The sequence below is a fragment of the Coregonus clupeaformis genome, chromosome 1 (genome assembly GCF_020615455.1).
Source record: "Coregonus clupeaformis isolate EN_2021a chromosome 1, ASM2061545v1, whole genome shotgun sequence".
Taxonomy (NCBI): Eukaryota; Metazoa; Chordata; class Actinopteri; order Salmoniformes; family Salmonidae; genus Coregonus; species Coregonus clupeaformis.
The window spans coordinates 17,308,154-17,331,845 of NC_059192.1; positions in this window are offsets into that span (position 1 = coordinate 17,308,154).

Below are 23,692 nucleotides of genomic sequence, written 5' to 3' on the forward strand. Positions count from 1 at the left end.
ATATGCAAATTGTCCCATAACTCCATCATAACAACAACATACAGTGGGGAGAACAAGTATTTGATACACTGCCGATTTTGCAGGTTTTCCTACTTACAAAGCATGTAGAGGTCTGTAATTTTTATCATAGGTACACTTCAACTGTGAGAGACGGAATCTAAAACAAAAATCCAAAAAATCACATTGTATGATTTTTAAGTAATTAATTTGCATTTTATTGCATGACATAAGTATTTGATACATCAGAAAAGCAGAACTTAATATTTGGTACAGAAACCTTTGTTTGCAATTACAGAGATCATACGTTTCCTGTAGGTCTTGACCAGGTTTGCACACACTGCAGCAGGGATTTTGGCCCACTCCTCCATACAGAACTTCTCCAGATCCTTCAGGTTTCGGGGCTGTCGCTGGGCAATACGGACTTTCAGCTCCCTCCAAAGATTTTCTATTGGGTTCAGGTCTGGAGACTGGCTAGACCACTCCAGGACCTTGAGATGCTTCTTATGGAGCCACTCCTTAGTTGCCCTGGCTGTGTGTTTCGGGTCGTTGTCATGCTGGAAGACCCAGCCACGACCCATCTTCTGTCACGGTTCAGACAGACGACAAGAGGACCACAATTGCGTCACACCAGAAAGTTTATTTAAACTTAAGGGGAAAAGGATGTAGGGAGTGAGTGAAGGCTCCAGGGGTTATCCCGTCCGATGTGCTGGGTCTGTGCCTCCCCCCAGTGGCAGCGATGCGTCCGATGACGCCGGTGGTTGGTGGTCCAGAAGTCCTGGGGGGGGGGGAGGAAACACAGACACAACGGGGCGGAATGAAACCAGGCAGCAGTACAGTTCAAGGGAAATCCAAAATACGTAGTAGCAAGGCAGAAGGCTGGTCAGAGTTACCGGGATTGAAGAGTAGTCAGGAGTCGTAATGGCAGAAGCAGGTCTGGATCTCCTGAGGCAGAAGAGTATCCAAAAACCAGGCAGGTCCGGGGTCACAAAACCAGGGTGAGCCAGAAGCGCGAGCAAACAGGTTCCGGGTGTGAGCTTTGCAGACGATCTGACCCCGGAGAGCTGAAAGACAGGGCCTTAAATACTGGGAGAGGTAGTGGGTAATGCAGCGCAGCTGGCAGAGTAATTAGAGCAGAGCAGAGCAGGGACAGGTGGAGCTAGTTAGGCTGAGTAGAGAGAGTGGTGAGCAGAGTGGAAGAAACTAAAGGTGGTAACCCGGTGGAGTGAGAGGCTCATGACAGAACCCCCCCCCCAAGGGACGGCCCCAGAAGTCCCAAGAGCAACACCACGCCGGGCGGGAGGAGGGGAGCCGGAGGAGGGCTAGAACTCCTCCGAACGGTCCGAGTGAACGTCCTCATCCTCGGAGGAAGCCGGAGGGCCGTGGTCGGGAGATGGGACAGGTCCCGAGACCGGATCAGGCACAGGACAGGAAGCCGAGCGGGCAGGACGGTTAGAGACCCCTCTGGGGCGGCCCCCTACGGATTGCAGGTTGATCAGGATGCCGTTGGTGGAAAGCGGTGATGAGAGTCCTATCCACAATCCGACTAGCTGGCACCCAGGTCCTTTCCTCAGGTCCATAGCCCTCCCAGTCAATGAGGTACTGGAGACCCCTACCCCTCCGTCTGGACCGAAGCAGGCGGCGGACGGTGTAAACCAGACCACCATCGACGAGCCGTGGAGGAGGAGGACAAGGCGCAGCAGGGACCAGCGGACTCCTGGGCACAGGCAGGGGCTGCAGCAATCCGGCTGGGGGCTGGCAGGACGACTTGTGTTGGTTGCAGATGGGGCAGGCTTGGACGAATTCCCGTACATCCTTCCTCAGAGAGGGCCACCAGAACCTCTGGGCGAGCAGGTTGTAAGTGCGGGTGGAGCCAGGGTGACAAGCTAGGCGGGGAGTCATGTCCCCACTGAACGACCTGGGACCTCAGGTCTTCGGGGGACAAAAAGGCGGTCAGCTGGGCAAGTGCTGGGACCTGGCTGGTTACGGAGAGCCTCCAGCACCTGTTCCTCAACAGCCCAGGTCAGAGCTGCAACGATGCAGGGACTTGGCAGAATCGACACAGGGTCCTTGGAGGGGTCAGGAGCGGAGTTAGTAGGTACTGGCCGAGGGGTAGTGCGGCGGCAAGCAGGCAGGTTCGGTGGCAGTCCTCTCCCCACTCCCCTGATCACCCCGGTCACCCAGTCGAGCTGAGGGTTGTGCCGGGCGGAGCCATGGGTAACCCAGGATGAGGGGTTGGCCTGGAGAGGGGAGCAGGTGAAACTGGATAGTTTCTTGATGGTTTCCGGACAGACCCATCGAGACCGGGGCCGTGACATGAGTGACCGATCCGAGTAAGTGTCCGTCCAGTGCCCGGGCAGGAATAGGAGGTGTCAAACGGAGGTTCTCCAGTCCCAGTTGGCGTGCCAGCTTGATGTCCATTATGTTGGCTTCGGCGCCAGAATCCACCAGAGCAGCCAGGGTGTGAGTTGAGTCAGAGAGGCGGAAGTGAACTTGCAGCAGGGGTTTGCGGTCGGAGGACTGGATGGTCATTGAACTCAACCGGACTCCCCCTATGCCCGGTGAGCTTCGGCCCTTTAAAGGGCAGGTTACCACACGATGTCCGTCACCTCCACAATAGAGACAGAGGTTTGAGGTGAAGCGTCGCTGGCGCTCTGCAGGAGTGAGAGAGGCTCGCCCAATCTCCATAGGCTCAGACTGATCAAGCTGACCTGGGTGAGTGGCAGTAGATGACAGGAGCCCAGTCGGATCTCTCCGAATGCCGGTAGTAGGTGGACCTTGGCGCCCCCTCTCACGACGACGGGTCTGTATCCCTCTGTCGATCCTGACAGTCAGTGCGATGGCTTCATCAAGAGTGGAAGGCAGTTCATGGGAGACCAACTCGTCCTTGATATAGTCAGCCAAACTATGGAAGAACGCGTCCTACCAACGATGGTGTGTTCCAAGAACTTCGTCTAGCCAGGGTTCGGAAGTCGATGGAATGGTCTGCGACTGTACGTCTGCCTTGTCGAATACTGAACAGTTCACGAGACGCCTCTGCGGTTGGTGAATCCAGGTCAAACACCTTCAGCATCTCCTCAGCAAACAGGTCGAAGGTTGCACATGCGGGGGTTTGACGTTCGAACTCTGCTGTTCCCCAGAGTCGAGCTCGGCCCGTCAGGTGAGTGATGGCATACCCAACTCTAGCCCCCTCCGTGGCGAAGGTCCTTGGCTGCAAGGAGAACTGAAGTCGGCAGCTAGTCAGGAATGGCCGGACCTGGGTTGAATCGCCGTTGAACCGCTCGGGGTTTCCAATCTTGGGTTCCGGAGCAGCGGCTGCAATGACCGGGGCAGGTAACTCGGGGGCAGGGCTGGTGGGCAGACTGGCTGGGGTCAGGTTGGTGAGGAGTTGAATGATCATGGCGAGTTGTTGTTGCTGCTGCTGGGACTGCTGCTGGTGCTGCTGGAACTGCTGATGCTGTTGGTGGCCGACCTGAAGCAGAGAGGAGATGACGCCGCTCATGCGGCCTAGCTCTCTCTCAGTGTGTTCCAGGCGTTGCATGGCGGTGGGTTGCTCAGGCTCTTCGGTTTCCATGTCGGGGGAAGTGTGCGCTGAGTCCATGATGGTCAGATCGTACTGTCACGGTTCAGACAGACGACAAGAGGACCACAATTGCGTCACACCAGAAAGTTTATTTAAACTTAAGGGGAAAAGGATGTAGGGAGTGAGTGAAGGCTCCAGGGGTTATCCCGTCCGATGTGCTGGGTCTGTGCCTCCCCCCAGTGGCAGCGATGCGTCCGATGACGCCGGTGGTTGGTGGTCCAGAAGTCCTGGGGGGGGGGGAGGAAACACAGACACAACGGGGCGGAATGAAACCAGGCAGCAGTACAGTTCAAGGGAAATCCAAAATACGTAGTAGCAAGGCAGAAGGCTGGTCAGAGTTACCGGGATTGAAGAGTAGTCAGGAGTCGTAATGGCAGAAGCAGGTCTGGATCTCCTGAGGCAGAAGAGTATCCAAAAACCAGGCAGGTCCGGGGTCACAAAACCAGGGTGAGCCAGAAGCGCGAGCAAACAGGTTCCGGTGTGAGCTTTGCAGACGATCTGACCCCGGAGAGCTGAAAGACAGGGCCTTAAATACTGGGAGAGGTAGTGGGTAATGCAGCGCAGCTGGCAGAGTAATTAGAGCAGAGCAGAGCAGGGACAGGTGGAGCTAGTTAGGCTGAGTAGAGAGAGTGGTGAGCAGAGTGGAAGAAACTAAAGGTGGTAACCCGGTGGAGTGAGAGGCTCATGACAATCTTCAATGCTCTTACTGAGGGAAGGAGGTTGTTGGCCAAGATCTCGCAATACATGGCCCCATCCATCCTCCCCTCAATACGGTGCAGTCGTCCTGTCCCCTTTGCAGAAAAGCATCCCCAAAGAATGATGTTTCCACCTCCATGCTTCACAGTTGGGATGGTGTTCTTGGGGTTGTACTCATCCTTCTTCTTCCTCCAAACACGGCGAGTGGAGTTTAGACCAAAATCTCTATTTTTGTCTCATCAGACCACTTTACCTTCTCCCTTTCCTCTTCTGGATCATCCAGATGGTCATTGGCAAACTTCAGACGGGCCTGGACATGCGCTGGCTTGAGCAGGGGGACCTTGCGTGCGCTGCAGGATTTTAATCCATGACGGCATAGTGTGTTACTAATGGTTTTCTTTGAGACTGTGGTCCCAGCTCTCTTCAGGTCATTGACCAGGTCCTGCTGTGTAGTTCTGGGCTGATCCCTCACCTTCCTCATGATCATTGATGCCCCACGAGGTGAGATCTTGCATGGAGCCCCAGACCGAGGGTGATTGACCGTCATCTTGAACTTCTTCCATTTTCTAATAATTGCGCCAACAGTTGTTGCCTTCTCACCAAGCTGCTTGCCTATTGTCCTGTAGCCCATCCCAGCCTTATGCAGGTCTACCATTTTATCCCTGATGTCCTTACACAGCTTTCTAGTCTTGGCCATTGTGGAGAGGTTGGAGTCTGTTTGATTGAGTGTGGACAGGTTTATTTTATACAGGTAATGAGTTCAAACAGGTGCAGTTAATACAAGTTATGAGTGGAGAACAGGAGGGCTTCTTAAAGAAAAACTAACAGCTCTGTGAGAGCCGGAATTCTTACTGGTTGGTAGGTGATCAAATACTTATGTCATGTAATAAAATGCTAATTAATTATTTAAAAATCATACAATGTGATTTTCTGGATTTTTGTGTTAGATTCCGTCTCTCACAGTTGAAGTGTACCTATGATAAAAATTACAGACCTCTACATGCTTTGTAAGTAGGAAAACCTGCAAAATCTGCAGTGTATCAAATACTTGTTCTCCCCACTGTATGTCTAGGACTATACATTCTTTAAGAAGTTCATGGAGACACTGGCAAGTACAATTCAAGGACTTTCAGGGACTTTTTAAAACACTTTGTAATTTTCAAGGACCACAATGTTATACAATTGTATAATTTATATAATTGTACATACAGAGCCTAATATAGAACTAAGCATGATGGCCATTACCACTTTAGGAATAATTCAAATTTTAAGGCCTTGATATTCAAATGATTCTTACACATTCTAAAATACGTGAGAATAATGTGGACATTGCCTGACTAAATATATTGCATGAATCTTTCGCAGGCACACATAATTAAGCCATGAATAGTGCTAGCATTAACCATGTTCCTTTTTAATGGAAGGATTTGTATGGAAAGCCAAGTTGATGTTGTCGTCCTCATAATAACCGCACGTGGTTCTACCGAAACTGAGTAGTGCAACAGAAACGGCGAAAAAAAAAATAACATCTCTCACATCTCTCACAAAAACTGATCGAAAATGAAATCACAGATAATTTTAAGGGAGCAGGAGAACTTATAAATTGGCTACAATAATTACGTTTAATAAGGACTTTTCAAACACCAAATTGAGGACATTTCAGATTTTCAAGGTAGGCCTATTCCAGTATTTGAATTTCTGATCTCCAAATTCAAGTTCAAGTAGGCTACTTCAAGACCCTTGTATTGTTTAAAATTGCAGGTTTGACATGGAAAGCAAAATGTTTTTGTCGTGATATTTCATTACCAGATTATATTGTGCAATTTGTTGTCATTATAGCCAGAATAATTAATAGGAATAGCGTTGGGTATTGCGCAATAATCTATCCTACACAATTGCGCACAGTAGACAATCCGAGGCACAAAACATATGAAAACATGAATTCATTACCTTGATGCTTTCTCTGTTAAATCCAGGGGTGCAACTTTCACTGGGGATGTGGGGGACATGTCCACCCCACATTCTGAAATTGAATTTTTGTCCCCCCCAGTTTTATCATTGGAATGTGATACAAAACGAGGCAACGATGTGCTTTAGGAACATGCGGATGCCTCCTAGCGGTCAGGTAGGCTGGACCATTTAAAAAATAAATAATTATAATTATTTTCCCCCCACTTCTAAAACCAAAGTTGTGCCCCTGGTTAAATCTAATGAGACCCTGCTGTAAATCAAGCAGACAACAACAGATGATCAACCTCAATTCGCTAGGGATATTAGATACAACGTGGATCCAGGCACAACTGCCTTCACCGGCGTAATGAATGAGACCAAAATATTCTGGACATTCCTCGCCAACATATTATTTTCCAGCACTTGGGCTGTTGTTGCAGTGGGATATATTCATGGATGCCAAGGGAACCAGGCTTCCTCAAATATTTGACCAATACATATTTTATTTTCATCTCTCTGTGTTTTCTGAATTTTCTGTCAATTTGCAAGAGGCTGAACACGCTGGAGAAATCATCAGAGCGAGTGAAACAGCGCCCGTCTGTCTCAGTATGTTTAGTCCATGTATCAGATGCTGTCTGGAACAAAAGAGTATGACATGATGTCGCAGTAATGCCAGCAAGCATTAGGCTATGTGACCTTCCATACAAGGACAAGGCTCTTTAGTTTATTGTTTAGTTAATGTGCTCTTTGTGTGTGTGTGTGTGTGTGTGTGTGTATGTGTGTGTCTGTGTTTGTGTGTGACAATGTTCTATAGGGCTGTTAGCTCTATGCATTACTGAGAAAACATGCTATCTCTCCGACCCCTCACCTTACACAAAACACTAACTGGATACAAATAAATCAAATTTTTGTTCTCAGTAACACAGTAGGGGTCTCCTATGCGTGGCTCATGTCAAGCTGAATTAGATTAGCAGAGCTGCAACAGCAGGGGTCTGGTGGTTAAAAGAGAGGAGGGTCAAAGGGAGTACAATGTAGAAAGGACGGGGTGCACACAAATCCTTTTCCCGAACAGCCCTAATCTGTAATTAGCTAATAATGAGGTGTTATTTCAGGTGCCATTTGTTATCACCACTGAATAGAGCTCACATGCCCTGCCTGAATGAGTAGAAGGAAGAGCAGAGCGAGAGATAGAGAAAAAGGGGGGGAATAGGGGGAAGGTGTGAAGAGGAGGAGGAGGAGGAGGAGGAGGAGGTGAAGAGGAGGAGGAAGGGGAAGTGGAAGAGGAGGAGGAGGAGGAGGAAGAGGAGGAGGAACAGGAGGAGGAGGAGGTGGAGGAGGAGGAAGAGGAGGAGGAAGAAGAGAGGAGGAAAATAAAGATTGTAAAAAGACAGTGTGGCACTTTATGGTTGTGAGGTCAGGGATCCGCTCACCAACGAATAATTCACAAAATGGGACTCTGCTTGGAGAATTCTGCAAAAATATCCTCTGTGTACAACGTAAAACACCACATAATACAGGCAGAGTAGAATTAGGCGGGTAGCTAATTATCAAAATCCAGAAAAGAGACATTAAATTCTACAACCACCTAAAAGGAAACGATGACCAAACCTTCCATAACAAAGCCATCACCTACAGAAAGATGAACCTGGAAAAGAGTCCCCTAAGCAAGCTGGTCCTGGGGCTCTGTTCACAAACACAAACAGACCCCGCAGAGCCCCAGGACAGCAACACAATTAGACACAACCAAATCATGAGAAAATAAAAAGATAATTACTTGACACATTGGAAAGAATTAACCAAAAAACGGAGGGAACTAGAATGCTATATGGCCCTAAACAGAAAGTACACAGTTCAAATCAAATCAAATTGTATTTGTCACATGCGCCGAATACACCAGTTCACTTACAGTGAAACGCTTACTTACAAGCCCTTAACCAACAATGCAGTTTTAATAAAGAATACAAAAAAATCACCCCAAAAAATACAAGATAAGATTATACGAAATAAAAGTAACAAATAATTAAAGAGCAGCAGTAAAAATAACAATAGCGAGGCTATATACGGGGGTACCGGTACCGAGTCAATGTGCGGGGGCACCGGTTAGTCGAGGTAATTGAGGTAATATGTACATGTAAAAGAGGGGGGGGCAATGCAAACAGTCTGGGTAGCCATTTCATTAGATGTTCAGGAGTCTTATGGCTTGGGGGTAGAAGCTGTTTAGAAGCCTCTTGGACTTGCCGCTCCGGTACCGCTTGCCATGCGGTAGCAGAGAGAACAGTCTATGACTAGGGTGGCTGGAGTCTTTTACCATTTTTAGGGCCTTCCTCTGACACCGCCTGGTATAGAGGTCCTGGATGGCAGGAAGCTTGGCCCCAGTGATGTACTGGGCCGTACGCACTACCTTCTGTGGTGCCTTGCGGTCGGAGGCCGAGCCGTTGCCATACCAGGTGGTGATGCAACCAGTCAGGATGCTCTTGATGGTGCAGCTGTAGAACCTTTTGAGGATCTGAGGACCCATACAAAATCTTTTCAGTCTCCTTAGGGGGAATAGGTTTTGTCGTGCCCTCTTCATGACTGTCTTGGTGTGCTTGGACCATGTTAGTTTGTTGGTGATGTGGACACCAAGGAACTTGAAGCTCTCAACCCAGGGTCCTTAGCTTAGTGATGAGCTTTAAGGGCACTATGGGGTTGAACGCTGATTTGTAGTCAATGAATAGCATTCTCAAATAGGTGTTCCTTTTGTTCATGTGGGAAAGGGCAGTGTAGAGCACAATAGAGATTGCATCATCTGTGGATCTATCGGGCCGGTATGCAAAATGGAGTGTCTCTAGGGTTTCTGGGATAATGGAGTTGATATGAGCCATGACCAGCCTTTCAAAGCACTTCATGGCTACAGACGTGAGTGCTACGGGTCAGTAGTCATTTAGCCAGGTTACCTATGGTGGTCTGCTTGAAACATGTTGGCATTACAGACTCAGACAGGGACAGGTTGAAAATGTCAGTGAAGACACTTGTCAGTTGGTCAGCACATGCTCGGAGTACACGTCCTGGTAATCCGTCTGGACCTGCGGCCTTGTGAATGTTGACCTGTTTAAAGGTCTTACTCACATCGGCTACGGAGAGCGTGATCACACAGTCGTCCGGAACAGCTGAACAGCTGCATGTTTCAGTGTTACTTGCCTCGAAGCGAGCATAGAAGTAATTTAGCTCATCTGGTAAGCTCATGTCACTGGGCAGCTCGCGGCTGTACTTCCCTTTGTCGTCTGTAATAGTTTGCAAGCCCTGCCACATCCAACGAGCGTCGGAGCCGGTGTAGTACGATTTGATCTTATGGCCGTATACAGTTCATTGAGTGCGGTCAGTGCCAGCATCGGTTTGTGGTGGTAAATAGACAGCTACGAAGAATATGGATGAAAACTCATATTTATGTTTTTTTTATTTTCCCTTTTGTACTTTAACTATTTGCACATCTTTACAACACTGTATATGGACATAATATGACATTTGAAATGTCTTTATTCTTTTGGAACTTCTGAGTGTAATGTTTATATTTAATTTGTATTGTTTATTTCACTTTTGTTTATTATCTACTTCACTTGCTTTGGTAATGTTAACATACGTTTCCCATAACAATAAAGCCCTTACATTTAATTGAGTAATAGAAAGAAAAGGGGGAGGACGGATGGAGGGAGAGTATGAGGGGGAAGAATAGAGGGAGAGTAATAGAAAGAAAAGGGGGAGGACGGATGGAGGGAGAGTATGAGGGGGAAGAATGGAGGGAGATATATAACAAAGACAGTGATAATGTCTAAACCTCGTATTCACTGGGAGGTTTTTGTTCAGTTCAGTAAGCTAGCGTCAAACGCCTTAGTGTTATGTGGTGTTCCACTGGCGCACGCTATGCTGGCAGTAACTGGGGAGGGTCTAGGCCGGGGCAGGGTGTGTGTGTGTGTTTGTCTGTGTCTATGTGTGTTTGTGTCTGTGTGTGTGTGTGTGTCTGTGTCTGTGTGTGTGTGTCTGTGTCTGTGTGTGTGTGTGTGTGTGTGTGTGTGTGTGTCTGTGTGTGTCTGTGTGTGTTTTTGTATCTGTTTCTGTGTTTGTGTGTGTTCTAATGCAAACGTGTCTGAACACTTAATTGTGTGTGTGCCCGGTTGTGTGTGCCCGTGGTATGCACAATGCCAGTTTCCAGTCAGGGTATGCCCACACTCACTGGAAGGATCAGTCATGCTACACTTAGAGCAGGAGAGAGAAAGTAGAATAGAAGAGAGTAAGAGAGAGAGAGAGAGAGAGAGAGAGAGAGAGAGAGAGAGAGAGAGAGAGAGAGAGAGAGAGAGAGAGAGAGAGAGAGAGAGAGAGAGAGAGAGAGAGAGAGAGAGAGAGAGAGAGAGAGAGAGAGAGAGAGAGAGAGAGAGAGAGAGAGAGAGAGAGAGAGAGAGAGAGAGAGAGAGAGAGAGAGAGAGAGAGAGAGAGAGAGAGAGAGAGAGATGAGAGAGAGAGAGAGCTTAGGAGAGAGATAGAGAGTAGGAGAGAGAATAGGAGAGAGAGAGTAGGAAAGAGAGTAGGAGAGAGAGAGAGAGAGAGAGAGAGTAGGAGAGAGAGAGTAGGAGCGAGAGTAGGAGAGAGAGAGTAGAAGAGAGAGTAGGAGAGATAGAGAGTTGGAGAGAGAGTAGGAGAGAGAGTAGGAGTGAGAGAGTATGAGAGAGAGTGGGAGAGAAAGAGAGTAAGAGAGAGAGTAGGAGAGAGATATAGTAGGTGAGAGAGTCGGAGAGAGAGTAGGAGAGATGGAGAGTAAGAGGGAGAGTAGGAGAGAGAGAGTAGGAGAGGAGTAGGAGAGAGAGTAGGAGAAAGAATAAGAGAGAGAGTAGGAGAGGGAGATAGTGGTAGAGAGAGTAGGAGAGATAGAGAGTAAGAGGGAGAGTAGGAGAGAGATAGTAGAATAGAGAGGAGGAGAGAGAGAGAGTAAGAGAGAGAGAGAGTAGGAGATAGTGGAGGAGAGAGAGTAGGAGAGAGAGTAGGAGAGATAGAGAGTAGGAGAGAGATTAGGAGAGTGATCAGGAGAAAGAGAGTAAGAGAGAGAGTAGGAGAGAGAGTAGGTGAGAGAGTAAGAGAGAGAGAGAGAGAGAGAGAGAGAGAGAGAGAGAGAGAGAGAGAGAGAGAGAGAGAGAGAGAGAGAGTAGTAGCGAGAGTAGGAGAGAGAGTGGGAGAGAGAGGGATAAGTAGATATAATAGGAGAGAGAAAGAGTAGGATAGAGAGAAAGAGTATGAGAGATAGAGAGTAGGAGAGAGAGTTGGAGAGAGAGAGAGTAGGAGAGAGAGTATGAGATAAAGAGAGTAGGAGAGAACTTAGGAGAGAGAGAGAGTAGGAGAGAGAGATAGTATGAGAGAGAGTAGGAGAGAAAAAGAGTAGGTGAGAGAGTCGGAGAGAGAGTAGAAGAGATGGAGAGTAAGAGGGAGAGTGGGAGAGAGAGAGTAGGAGAGGAGTAGGAGAGAGTGTACGAGAGAGAGTAAGAGAGAGAGTAGGAGAGAGAGTAGGAGAGAGAGTAGGAGAGGGAAATAGTAGTAGAGAGAGTAGGAGAGATGGAGAGTAAGAGGGAGAGTAGGAGAGAGAGAGTAGAATAGGGAGAAGGAGAGAGAGAGTAAGAGAGATAGTAGGAGAGAGAGTATGGAGAGAGTAGGAGATAGTGGAGGAGAGAGAGTAGGAGAGAGATTAGGAGAGTGATCAGAAGAAAGAGAGTTTGAGTTTTTATAAAACCTTTATTTTATACTCAAGTGTTAACATAAATAATGGCACACTGCCTTTTCAGAAATGAAAACAAATGTAATTCCTAAATAAAATAAATAAAAATACAAAAGAACATATACATTCAACTCATTTCATCAACAAAAAATAGTTTCCCCTCCTCCACAAAACAAACCGCTCTTTCGTAAGCCCACTTCTCCTCAAACAATGGGAGATCTTTTACAGCTGAGAAGAACTCAAAATCCACTTTTATTCTTGCTTTCACTAATCCTTTAAAAACACATCTTACATCCTGCCCATATCCCGTTTCTATCTTATGTTTCCTACTCAGAAAAATTGACATCTTAGCTTGTCCCCAAATAAAATTTAACAGTTGACATTTTCTTTTCTGATGCTTACTATATTGAAACCCCAAAATAAAAACAGTGTTATTGAAAATCTCCCCTACAGCTTTAAACAAAGACGCCAGCATTTCCAAGAGAGGTTTTATCCTCTCGCACTCCATAAAACAGTGAAAAATGGTTTCTTTTATATTACAAAAAGGGCATCCATCTCCAACATCTGAGTTAATAACAGATACAAAATCATTAACTGCAATGATGCCATGCAAAACCCTCCATTGCATATCCCCAGTACCCTTTTGTAACGGTGGATTGTACAGTGCTCTCCATGCAGGCTTCACCTTGTCATCAATGCCCAATTTTACCCTCCATGGAGTGTCTTTTCTATTTTTCAATTTATCTTTATGCAAAACCTTGACACACCCCCTATATACAGTGGGGAGAACAAGTATTTGATACGCTGCCGATTTTGCAGGTTTTCCTACTTACAAAGCATATAGAGGTCTGTAATTTTTATCATAGGTACACTTCAACTCTGAGAGACGGAATCTAAAACAAAAATCCAGAAAATCACATTGTATGATTTTTAAGTAATTAATTTGCATTTTATTGCATGACATAAGTATTTGATACATCAGAAAAGCAGAACTTAATATTTGGTACAGAAACCTTTGTTTGCAATTACAGAGATCATACGTTTCCTGTAGGTCTTGACCAGGTTTGCACACACTGCAGCAGGGATTTTGGCCCACTCCTCCATACAGACCTTCTCCAGATCCTTCAGGTTTCGGGGCTGTCGCTGGGCAATACGGACTTTCAGCTCCCTCCAAAGATGTTCTATTGGGTTCAGGTTTGGAGACTGGCTAGGCCACTCCAGGACCTTGAGATGCTTCTTACGGAGCCACTCCTTAGTTGCCCTGGCTGTGTGTTTCGGGTCGTTGTCATGCTGGAATACCCAGCCACGACCCATCTTCAATGCTCTTACTGAGGGAAGGAGGTTGTTGGCCAAGATCTCGCGATACATGGCCCCATCCATCCTCCCCTCAATACGGTGCAGTCGTCCTGTTCCCTTTGCAGAAAAGCATCCCCAAAGAATGATGTTTCCACCTCCATGATTCACGGTTGGGATGGTGTTCTTGGGGTTGTACTCATCTTTCTTCTTCCTCCAAACACGGCGAGTGGAGTTTAGACCAAAAAGCTCTATTTTTGTCTCATCAGACCCCATGACCTTCTCCCATTCCTCCTCTGGATCATCCAGATGGTCATTGGCAAACTTCAGATGGGCCTGGACATGCGCTGGCTTGAGCAGGGGGACCTTGCATGCGCTGCAGGATTTATAAATCCATGACGGCATAGTGTGTTACTAATGGTTTTCATTGAGACTGTGGTCCCAGCTCTCTTCAGGTCATTTACCAGGTCCTGCCGTGTAGTTCTGGACTGATCCCTCACCTTCCTCATGATCATTGATGCCCCACGAGGTGAGATCTTGCATGGAGCCCCAGACCGAGGGTGATTGACCGTCATCTTGAACTTCTTCCATTTTCTAATAATTGCGCCAACAGTTGTTGCCTTCTCACCAAGCTGCTTGCCTATTGTCCTGTAGCCCATCCCAGCCTTGTGCAGGTCTACAATTTTATCCCTGATGTCCTTACACAGCTCTCTGGTCTTGGCCATTGTGGAGAGGTTGGAGTCTGTTTGATTGAGTGTGTGGACAGGTGTCTTTTATACAGGTAACGAGTTCAAACAGGTGCAGTTAATACAGGTAATGAGTGGAGAACAGGAGGGCTTCTTAAAGAAAAACTAACAGGTCTGTGAGAGCCGGAATTCTTACTGGTTGGTAGGTGATCAAATACTTATGTCATGCAATATAATGCAAATTAATTACTTAAAAATCATCCAATGTGATTTTCTGGATTTTTGTTATAGATTCTGTCTCTCACAGTTGAAGTGTACCTATGATAAAAATTACAGACCTCTACATGCTTTGTAAGTAGGAAAACCTGCAAAATCGGCATTGTATCAAATACTTGTTCTCCCCACTGTAAGTCTTTCCCATTCACCTCATCCAAACCCACCTCTTCCAACCCTCTCAAATCCAGTAATAACGGCTTTCTTTCTGACTCTGGGATATTGGGTGTAATCCCTAGTCTTGGAAATGAGACGTTTTCATCTTGTACCTTCTTCTTGTGACTATTCAGCATACCCCACTCTTCTGCTGACAGAGCCTTCCTGCAGCTTCCCAGCAGTTGTCCGACAATCCTTTCCGACCTCACCCCCAAATGTTCAGCCACCCGTCTTCCATCCATTAATGCGGGCCCAGCCATGGTCATTAACTGTTTTAAGTTGATGATTTTTCCCTTCACAAGAATCTTGGAGAAATATGGAACAGCTGCAGTTGTACAATCCAGTCTTGCCCCATACACCAGAGGTTCCTCCAACAGCCAATGCACTGACTCCGCTGACGTTCGTCTGGACACCTTCATAATGCTCCACACCCTAAGAAGGCCTCTGTAAAACGGAGGTACTCCCTCCCTAGAAATCTGGCTACTATCAACCAAAAATAAAGCTTTCTTTAAACCTAATCCCCCAACCTGCTGTAATACAAGACCTGCCACCCCTCTCCAAACCACATTTTCCGGTCCATAAAGCAACCTTTGAATAAACAGAAACCGGAAAGCAGCAGCCCTACTAGCAAGATGTACAAGACCTTGTCCCCCCTCCTCTTTTGACAAATACAAAGGAGATAGAGAGGAGAGGAGAGAGGAGAGGAGATAGAGAGAAAGAGAGAGAGAGAGGAGAGACAGTAGGAGAGAGAGAAGTAAAATAGATATTAGGAGAGAGAAAGAGTAGGACAGATAAAGAGTAGGAGAGAGAGTAGGATAGATAGCATGAGAGAGAGATAGTAGGTGAGAGTGTAAGAGAGAGTAGGAGGGATTGATAGTAGGAGAGAGAGTAGGTGAGAGAGTAGAAGAGAGAGAAGTAGAAGAGAGAATAGGAGAGAGAGAGTAGGAGAGAGAGTAGGAGAGATAGAGTAGGAGAGAGAGTAGAAGAGAGACTAGGAGAGAGAGAGTAGGAGAGAGTGTAAGAGAGAGAGTAGGAGAGATAGAGAGTAGGAGAGAGAGTAGGAGAGATAGAGAGTAGGACAGATAGAGAGTAAGAGAGAGGGAAGGAGAGACAGTAGTAGAGGGAGAGAGCAGGAGAGAGTAGGAGAGAGATAATAGGAGAGAGAGCAGGAGAGAGAGAGAAAGTAGGAGAGAGAGTAAGAGAGAGAGAGAGTAGGAGAGAGAGTAGGAGAGAGAGAGTAGGAGAGAGAGAGTAGAAGAGAGAGTAGGAGAGATATAGAGTTGGAGAGAGAGTAGGAGAGAGAGTAGGAGTGAGAGAGTATTAGAGAGAGTGGGAGAGAAAGAGAGTAAGAGAGAGAGAAGGAGAGAGAGTAGGAGAGAGATAGAGTAGGTGAGAGAGTCGGAGAGAGAGTAGGAGAGATGGAGAGTAAGAGGGAGAGTAGGAGAGAGAGAGTAGGAGTGGAGTAGGAGAGAGAGTATGAGAGAGAATAAGAGAGAGAGTAGGAGAGAGAGTAGGAGAGGGAGATAGTGGTAGAGAGAGTAGGAAGATGGAGAGTAAGAGGGAGAGTAGGAGAGAGAGAGTAGAATAGAGAGGAGGAGAGAGAGAGTAAGAGAGAGAGTAGGAGAGTGAGTATGACAGAGAGTAGGAGATAGTGGACGAGAGAGAGTAGGAGAGAGAGTAGGAGAGAGAGTAGGAGTGAGAGAGAGTAGAAGAGAGAGTAGGAGAGATAGAGAGTTGGAGAGAGAGTAGGAGAGAGAGTAGGAGTGAGAGAGTAGGAGAGATAGTGGGAGAGAAATTGAGTAAGAGAGAGAGTTGGAGAGAGAGTAGGGTAGAGATAGAGTAGGAGAGAGAGTAGGAGAGAGAGAGTAGGAGAGAGAGAGAGTAGGGAGAGAGAGTAGGAGAGAGAGTAGGAGAGAGAGAGAGTAGGTGAGAGAGAGAGAGTAGGAAAGAGAGTAGAAGAGAGAGTAGGAGAGATAGAGAGTTGGAGAGAGAGTAGGAGAGAGAGAGTAGGAGAGAGAGTGGGAGAGAGTAGGAGAGATAGAGAGTAGGAGAGAGAGTGGGAGAGATAGATAGTAAGAGAGAGAGTAGGAGAGAGAGTAGGAGAGAGAGATTAGGAGAGAGAGTGGGAGAGAGAGAGTAGGATAGAGAGAGAGTATGTGAGAGAGTAGGAGAGAGTGTAGGAGAGAGAGAGTAGGAGAGAGACTAGGAGAGAGAGAGTAGGAGAGAGAGTAGGAGAGAGAGAGTAGGAGAGAGAGAGTAGGAGAGAGAGTAGGAGAGAGAAAGAGTAGGATAGAGAGAGAGAGTAGGAGAGAGAGTTGGAGAGAAAGAGAGTGGTAGAGAGAGTGTAGAAGAGAGAGTAGGATAGAGAGAGAGTAGGAGAGAGAGAGTAGGAGTGGAGTAGGAGAGAGAGTATGAGAGAGAATAAGAGAGAGAGTAGGAGAGAGAGTAGGAGAGGGAGATAGTGGTAGAGAGAGTAGGAAGATGGAGAGTAAGAGGGAGAGTAGGAGAGAGAGAGTAGAATAGAGAGGAGGAGAGAGAGAGTAAGAGAGAGAGTAGGAGAGTGAGTATGAAAGAGAGTAGGAGATAGTGGAGGAGAGAGAGTAGGAGAGAGAGTAGGAGAGAGAGTAGGAGAGATAGAGAGTAGGAGAGGGTGTAGGAGAGAGAGAGTAGGAGAGAGAGTAGGAGAGAGAGAGTAGGAGAGAGAGAGAGTAGGAGAGAGACAGTAGGAGAGAGAGTAGGAGAGAGAAAGAGTAGGATAGAGAGAGAGTAGGAGAGAGAGTAGGAGAGAAAGAGAGTAGGGGAGAGAGTGTAGAAGAGAGAGTAGGATAGAGAGAGAGTAGGAGAGAGAGTAGGAGAGAGAGGAGAAGGAGGAGGATACAGAGTAGGAGAGAGAGGAGGAGAGGGAGGAGGAGAGGGAGGAGGAGAGAGAGAGGAGAGAGAAGGGAGAGAGATAGGAGAGAGATAGGAGAGAGACAGGAGAGGGATGGAGGGAGGGAGAGATGTAAGTAGGGAGAGAGGGATCTGTGTCCTCTCTTCCTCTACTCTCACTCTCTACCTGATCTATGAGCTAACCTCTCTAATCTGTGTCCTCTCCTCCTCTCTCTCTCTACTTGATCTATGAGCTAACATCTCTAGTCTGTGTTCACTCCTCCTCTACTCTCTCTCTCTCTACCTGATCTATGAACTAACCTCTCTAATCTGTGTCAACTCCTCCTCTACTCTCTCTCTCTACCTGATCTATGAACTAACCTCTCTAATCTGTGTCAACTCCTCCTCTACTCTCTCTCTACTTGATCTATGAGCTAACCTCTCTAATCTGTGTCCACTCCTCCTCTACTCTCTCTCACAAACCCCTCTCTCTGTTTCTCTCCTGTCTTAGTCTTCCGCAGTGGGTTTGTGTGAGTGTGTATGTGTGTACGTGTGTGTGTGTGTGTATGTGCATGCATGCATGTCTGTGTGTGGCATTTGCTATCCCAATCCATGACCATGACCAGGGATATTTAATTATCACAAATTGCTTTTCTCAGATCCCCATTATTATCCAGCACCACCTCACACACACGCAATGTAGAACACTTCTGTCTATAACATGAGCTGCTCAGTATGTGTAGGTAATCCTTCCTAATACAGCTTTTTTTTTAAAGATATCACGAAGAACTGCAAAAGTGTTTCTAATGCTCTCCACTTTCTGGAGGACCGAGTTTTTAAATCAGTGGAATGCCAGATGGAAGCATAGTATGATAGCTAAAGAGATAGAGAAGATTCTGGCATTTGATTGCAAATGTGCGGAGGGAGTCAAAAAGAGAACAAACAGAAGGGCAAACTAAGGGCAACCATGGCATCCATGACAGAGAGGGAGAAGCGTTCATCCATGTATACAGGTAAGAGAGTGTAGCTAGCTACATTTTCAGATATTATATGTTTCTAATATGGTCAGAAAGTTGTTTTGATTTTAAGTTCAAGCGTACTGTTAGCTAACTAGCTAACGTTAGCTGGCTGGCTCAATAGCTAATGTTATGTGTATGATCAGTGTAGTAATATTATATGTATCTCAGAGACATTTGCATTGCTATTTATAGCCTAATATTAGATAGCTAGCTAACATTGAACATAGTTGGTTAACTACCTGCAGATTCATGCAGGGTAGTAACGCTATGAGTTGGGATTATGGTTCATTGTTTAGCTAGCTATCTATCTAAATGTCTAAACAAACGACTCCACTATTCAAGTAACCATTTCACTGTACCGTTTACACCTTCTGTATCCTGTACATGTGACAAATAAACTTTGATTTGTGTTTACCAGAGATGGTAACATGCAGTCTGTAATTTTTGTGTTTATACTTTTTCATAACGACAACGACAAGTTTGATGTCGGACGACAATATAATGTTCATGATGTCACTGTGACAACTGTCTACAGACATGTCGATAGACCTAGTCTAAACCAGCCTTTAGTCTTGAAATCTTTGGTAGTTTAGTACACTACCATACTCACTCTGTTTAGCACATGGCCTCACATGTGAATCCTTAAAGAGATGGGTGGGGATAAGGCTTCAGAGGGTGTGAACGATGCTGAATGGGTGCAGACAAAGAAGAGCTCTCCAGTAGGTGTACCAAAACATTCAAGGGACATTTTCTCAAAAGTGGGCTTTATCAACTTTCAAAGCACAATTACTTCCCCATTGTTCCTCATTTGCAGTGTATGATATACAGTTTTCTAGCTCTGAGTCTCTACTTTTATCCAATGTAAAAACACCATGCTACATAAGACCGAATGGAGCCGGTCGGTCACATTTGGAATATTATACCATCCCCTTTCCCCACAGCGCTCCCTATCCTCAGTCCTCCTACATGACACCACAGTGTTACACCACTACATTCCTAATGAGCCAGCAGAAGCACTAAGTGAATGAACACTGTGGTGATGAATGAACACAGGGGGCACTGGGCTTTTTTTATTGGTCCTACAAACAGCCGCTTAATGACGCTGCAAAAAGATCCACTGCTGGCCAATCCAGGGCCATCCATCAAAACCCTGCATTCTGTCTCCGGGCGGAACAGGTCCTCATCGCTCATGTGATGAAAGGTCTTACCCATCCTTTACCTAACTGTCTCCCTCCTCCTGTCTCTGAATGGTACCTACCATAGGCCTCTGTTTGGTCGACTAACAGCAGTCTCAAGGATTGTAACAGTGTGTAGGAGGGGTGATTTGCAGAGGTGATTTAAGGGTTGCACCCATCCTTCAATTTACACTCTTTTGTCTCTGAATGTTTCAATCCAATAGACCTATGTAGAGCTTACTAACAGCAACCCCAAGGACTGTACCATTAGTGTGTAGGCGGGGTGACGCAAAGGTAATTGTTAGAAACACCTCCTGCTCGGTTATGGAATGGAATGATTACCAAACCCCCTGATCTCATGACATGGACCTCTGGCATTAGATGGAGTGGTTGGTCAGAATGACTGAAGTGAGGAAGGATGAAGAGATGAGGGGGAGAGAGGGAGAGAGACAGAGACAGAGAGTCAGACAGTAGACAGACAGACAGTCAGTCAGACAGACATACAGACAGACAGACAGACAGACAGACATACAGACAGACAGAGAGAGAAGCAGAGAGGCTGTGAAAGAGAGACAGAGACCCTGCTCTCTTGCTCTGCTATCACACCTGAAGGTCACAGCCAACGGGTCAGGCCCCTGTCACCACTGTGTCAACACCAATAGCATCACGACAAGAGACACAACACTGATTGACACCCTATCAGATGTCACTATGCACCCCACAACCGCAACACACATGCAACTCACACACACTCGCATGCACGCACAAACGGACACACACACGGAGCAGGTTGAAAAGCTACATTTCAGCCACATAGATTACTTTTAATATTTTTTTACAAGCTGTGCGGACGCGTATACGACTCTGATAAGCCTTCAAGTGCTCGCAGGGAGTTGAGAGCCTGAATGCAGGGCAGCTAGAGAACAGCAGGCTAGAGAACAGCAGGCTAAAGATCAGCAGGCTAGCTAATTAGCATGGGTGTCCTGTTCCTGTTCTTTCTTACCTGCTGCTTTCTCATCAAGAAAAGTTGAGAAAAAGATTGGAGCCAAATGAGCTCCTGTGATGCATTGTCCTGGCAAAAAGAATGCTGTCATTGTTGAAAAGGCAGAATGGCCTTTGCCAAGCCAAGGCTGAGACGGAGCGGGGTCCTGGGGTTCTTAAAAAGCCACAGTACCTGGCAGGGGTCACTCAGGGGTCACTCATCCCCCTCTCTCCCTAGTTGTCTTTCTTACTCCATATAATTTATTTGCTCACTCAGGCACCTGAGCCAGAACAGATGTTAAACAAATGCCACTTCATTGCCAAAGGATGGGAAATGAATTGCCTTTTCCTTTTGAAGTGGTGTGGTGCTCGGAGAGCGAGAGAGAAAGAGAGCTAGAGAGAGAGAGAGAGAGAGAGAGCAACCTTGTGCGTCAACAGCAACCTTGGGAAAAATTCTCTGCATTATCATTAACAGCAGACTTTTCTTCAGTGAAAACAATGTACTCAGCAAATGTCAAATTGGCGAGGTCACTAGAACAGTCTGCAGCACCCGGCCTCACCCTACTAGAATCTGAAGTCAAATGTCTACTGTTTGCTGATGATGTGGTGCTTCTGTCCCCAACCAAGGAGGGTCAACAGCAGCAGAATTAGTTCGATACCCACTAATTATCAAAATCCAGAAAAGAGACGTAAAAAATTCTACAACCACCTAAAAGGAAGCGATTCACAAACCTTCCATAACAAAGCCATCACCTACAGAGAGATAATATAATATGCTTTTATCCACATTTTTGTGTATGGGTGGTCCCGGGGATCGAACCCACTACCCTGGCGTTACAAGCGCCGTGCTCTACCAGCTGAGCTACAGAGGACCACATAAGATTAACCTTAAGAAGAGTCCCCTAAGCAAGCTGGTCCCAGGGCACTGTTCACAAACACAAACAGACCTCACAGAGCCCCAGGACAGGCACAATTAGACCCAACACCAAAGCATGAGCAAACAAAAAGATAATTACTTGACACCATTGGAAAGAATTAACAAAAAAACTGAGAAAACTAGAATGCTATTTGGCCCTAAACAGAGAGTACACAGTGGCAGAATAGCTGACCACTGTGACTGACACAAACTTAAGAAAAGCTTTGACTATGTACAGACTCAGTGAGCATAGCCTTGCTATTGAGAGAGGCCGCCGTAGGCAGACCTGGCTCTCAAGAGAAGACAGGCTATGTTCACACTGCCCACAAAATGAGGTGGAAACAGAGCTGCACTTCCTAACCTCCTGCCAAATGTATGACCATATTAGACCCACAAAGATTTGTGACCTGTTGCCACAAGAGGGCAACCAGTGAAGAACAAACACGATTGTAAATACAATATTTATGTGTATTTATTTTCCCTTTTGTACTTTAACTTGATGGCCAAAAAGCTCAATTTTAGTCTCATCTGACCAGAGTACCTTCTTCCATATGTTTGGGGAGTCTCCCACATGCCTTCTGGTGAACACCAAACCTGTTTGCTTATTATTTTCTTTAAGCAATGGCTTTTTTCTGGCCACTCTTCCGTAAAGCCCAGCTCTTTGGAGTGTACAGCTTCAAGTGGTCCTATGGACAGATACTCCAATCTCCGATGTGGAGCGTTGCAGCTCCTTCAGGGTTACTTTGGTCTCTATGTTGTCTCTCTGATTAATGCCCTCCTTGCCTGGTCCGTGAGTTTTGGTGGGCGGCCCTCTCTTGGCAGGTTTGTTGTGGTGCCATATTCTTTCAATTTTTTAATAATGGACTTAATGGTGCTCTGTGGGATGTTCAAAGTTTCAGATATTTATTTATAACCCAACCCTGATCTGTACTTCTCCACAACTTTGTCCCTGACCTGTTTGGAGAGCTCCTTAGTCTTCATGGTGTCACTTGCTTGGTGGTACCCCTTGTTTAGTGGTGTTGCAGACTCTGGAGCCTTTCAAAACAGGTGTATATATGCTGAGATCATGTGACAGATCATGTGACACTTAGATTGCACACAGGTGGACTTTATTTAACTAATTATGTGACTTCTGAAGGTAATTGGTTGCACAAAATCTTATTTTGGGGCTTCATAGCAAAGGGGGTGAATATGTATGCACACACCACCTTTTTTCTGTTGTTGAATTTTTTGAAACAAGTTATTTTTTTCATTTCACTTCACCAATTTGGACTATTTTGTGTATGTCCATTACATGCATTCCAAATAAAAAACTATTTAAATTACAGGTTGTAATGCAACAAAATAGGAAAAACGCCAAGGGGTATAAATACTTTTGCAAGGCACTGTATGTAAGATGGGGAAGAAACAGTCCTACAAATAAACACCTCTCTCTCTCTCTCTCTCTCTCTCTCTCTCTCTCTCTCTCTCTCTCTCTCTCTCTCTCTCTCTCTCTCTCTCTCTCTCTCTCTCTCTCTCTCTCTCTCTCTCTCTCTCTCTCTCTCTCTCTCTCTCTCTCTCTCTCTCTCTCTCTCTCTCTCTCTCTCTCTCTCTCTCTCTCTCTCTCTCTCTCTCTCTCTCTCTCTCTCTCACACACACAACTTTTGCAAGGCACTGTATGCTTTTTCTTCTCCCTTCATTTCTCAGCAGAGAAACAGTGTTGCGAAAGGAGGGAGACAAGATGTGTTGTAGGAGAACAGCATTAGAACAGTGCTGTGATAGGAGGGAGGCAAGATGTGTTGTAGGAGAACAGCAGTAGAACAGTGCTGCGATAGGAGGGAGGCAAGATGTGTTGTAGGAGAACAGCGGTAGAACAGTGCTGCGATAGGAGGGAGACAAGATGTGTTGTACGAGAACAGCAGTAGAACAGTGCTGTGATAGGAGGGAGGCAAGATGTGTTAAGATGTCTTGGGGAGTGCTCAGAAGACTTCATCAGGATCTAAGAAATACACTTTACACTGATGAAAGAGACGAGAAGGGAGGAGGGGGATTTTAGAGCCAATTTATTTATGATATGAGTGGCAAACTAAAATAGCACACAAGTGTAGAGAGTACAGTTATGTTCTGTAACTGCCTTGGAGAACCGTCTACTTTCACCTTGGAGAAACATGTCATTTCACCTTGTAAACATAGAAACCGGACTGATACACTACAGCATCATTGAACTACACTACCCATGAGAAGTTGAGAGAAGAGGAGTCCCAGAGGAGAGGAGTTGCAGTCATAGCTTTCTGTGTGTTGTCAGTAGACTTGGAGTGACTGGTGAGGAACAGCACTGTATGAATGTGAGTGGAGAGAGAGAGGTAAAGAGAGAGAGGTAAAG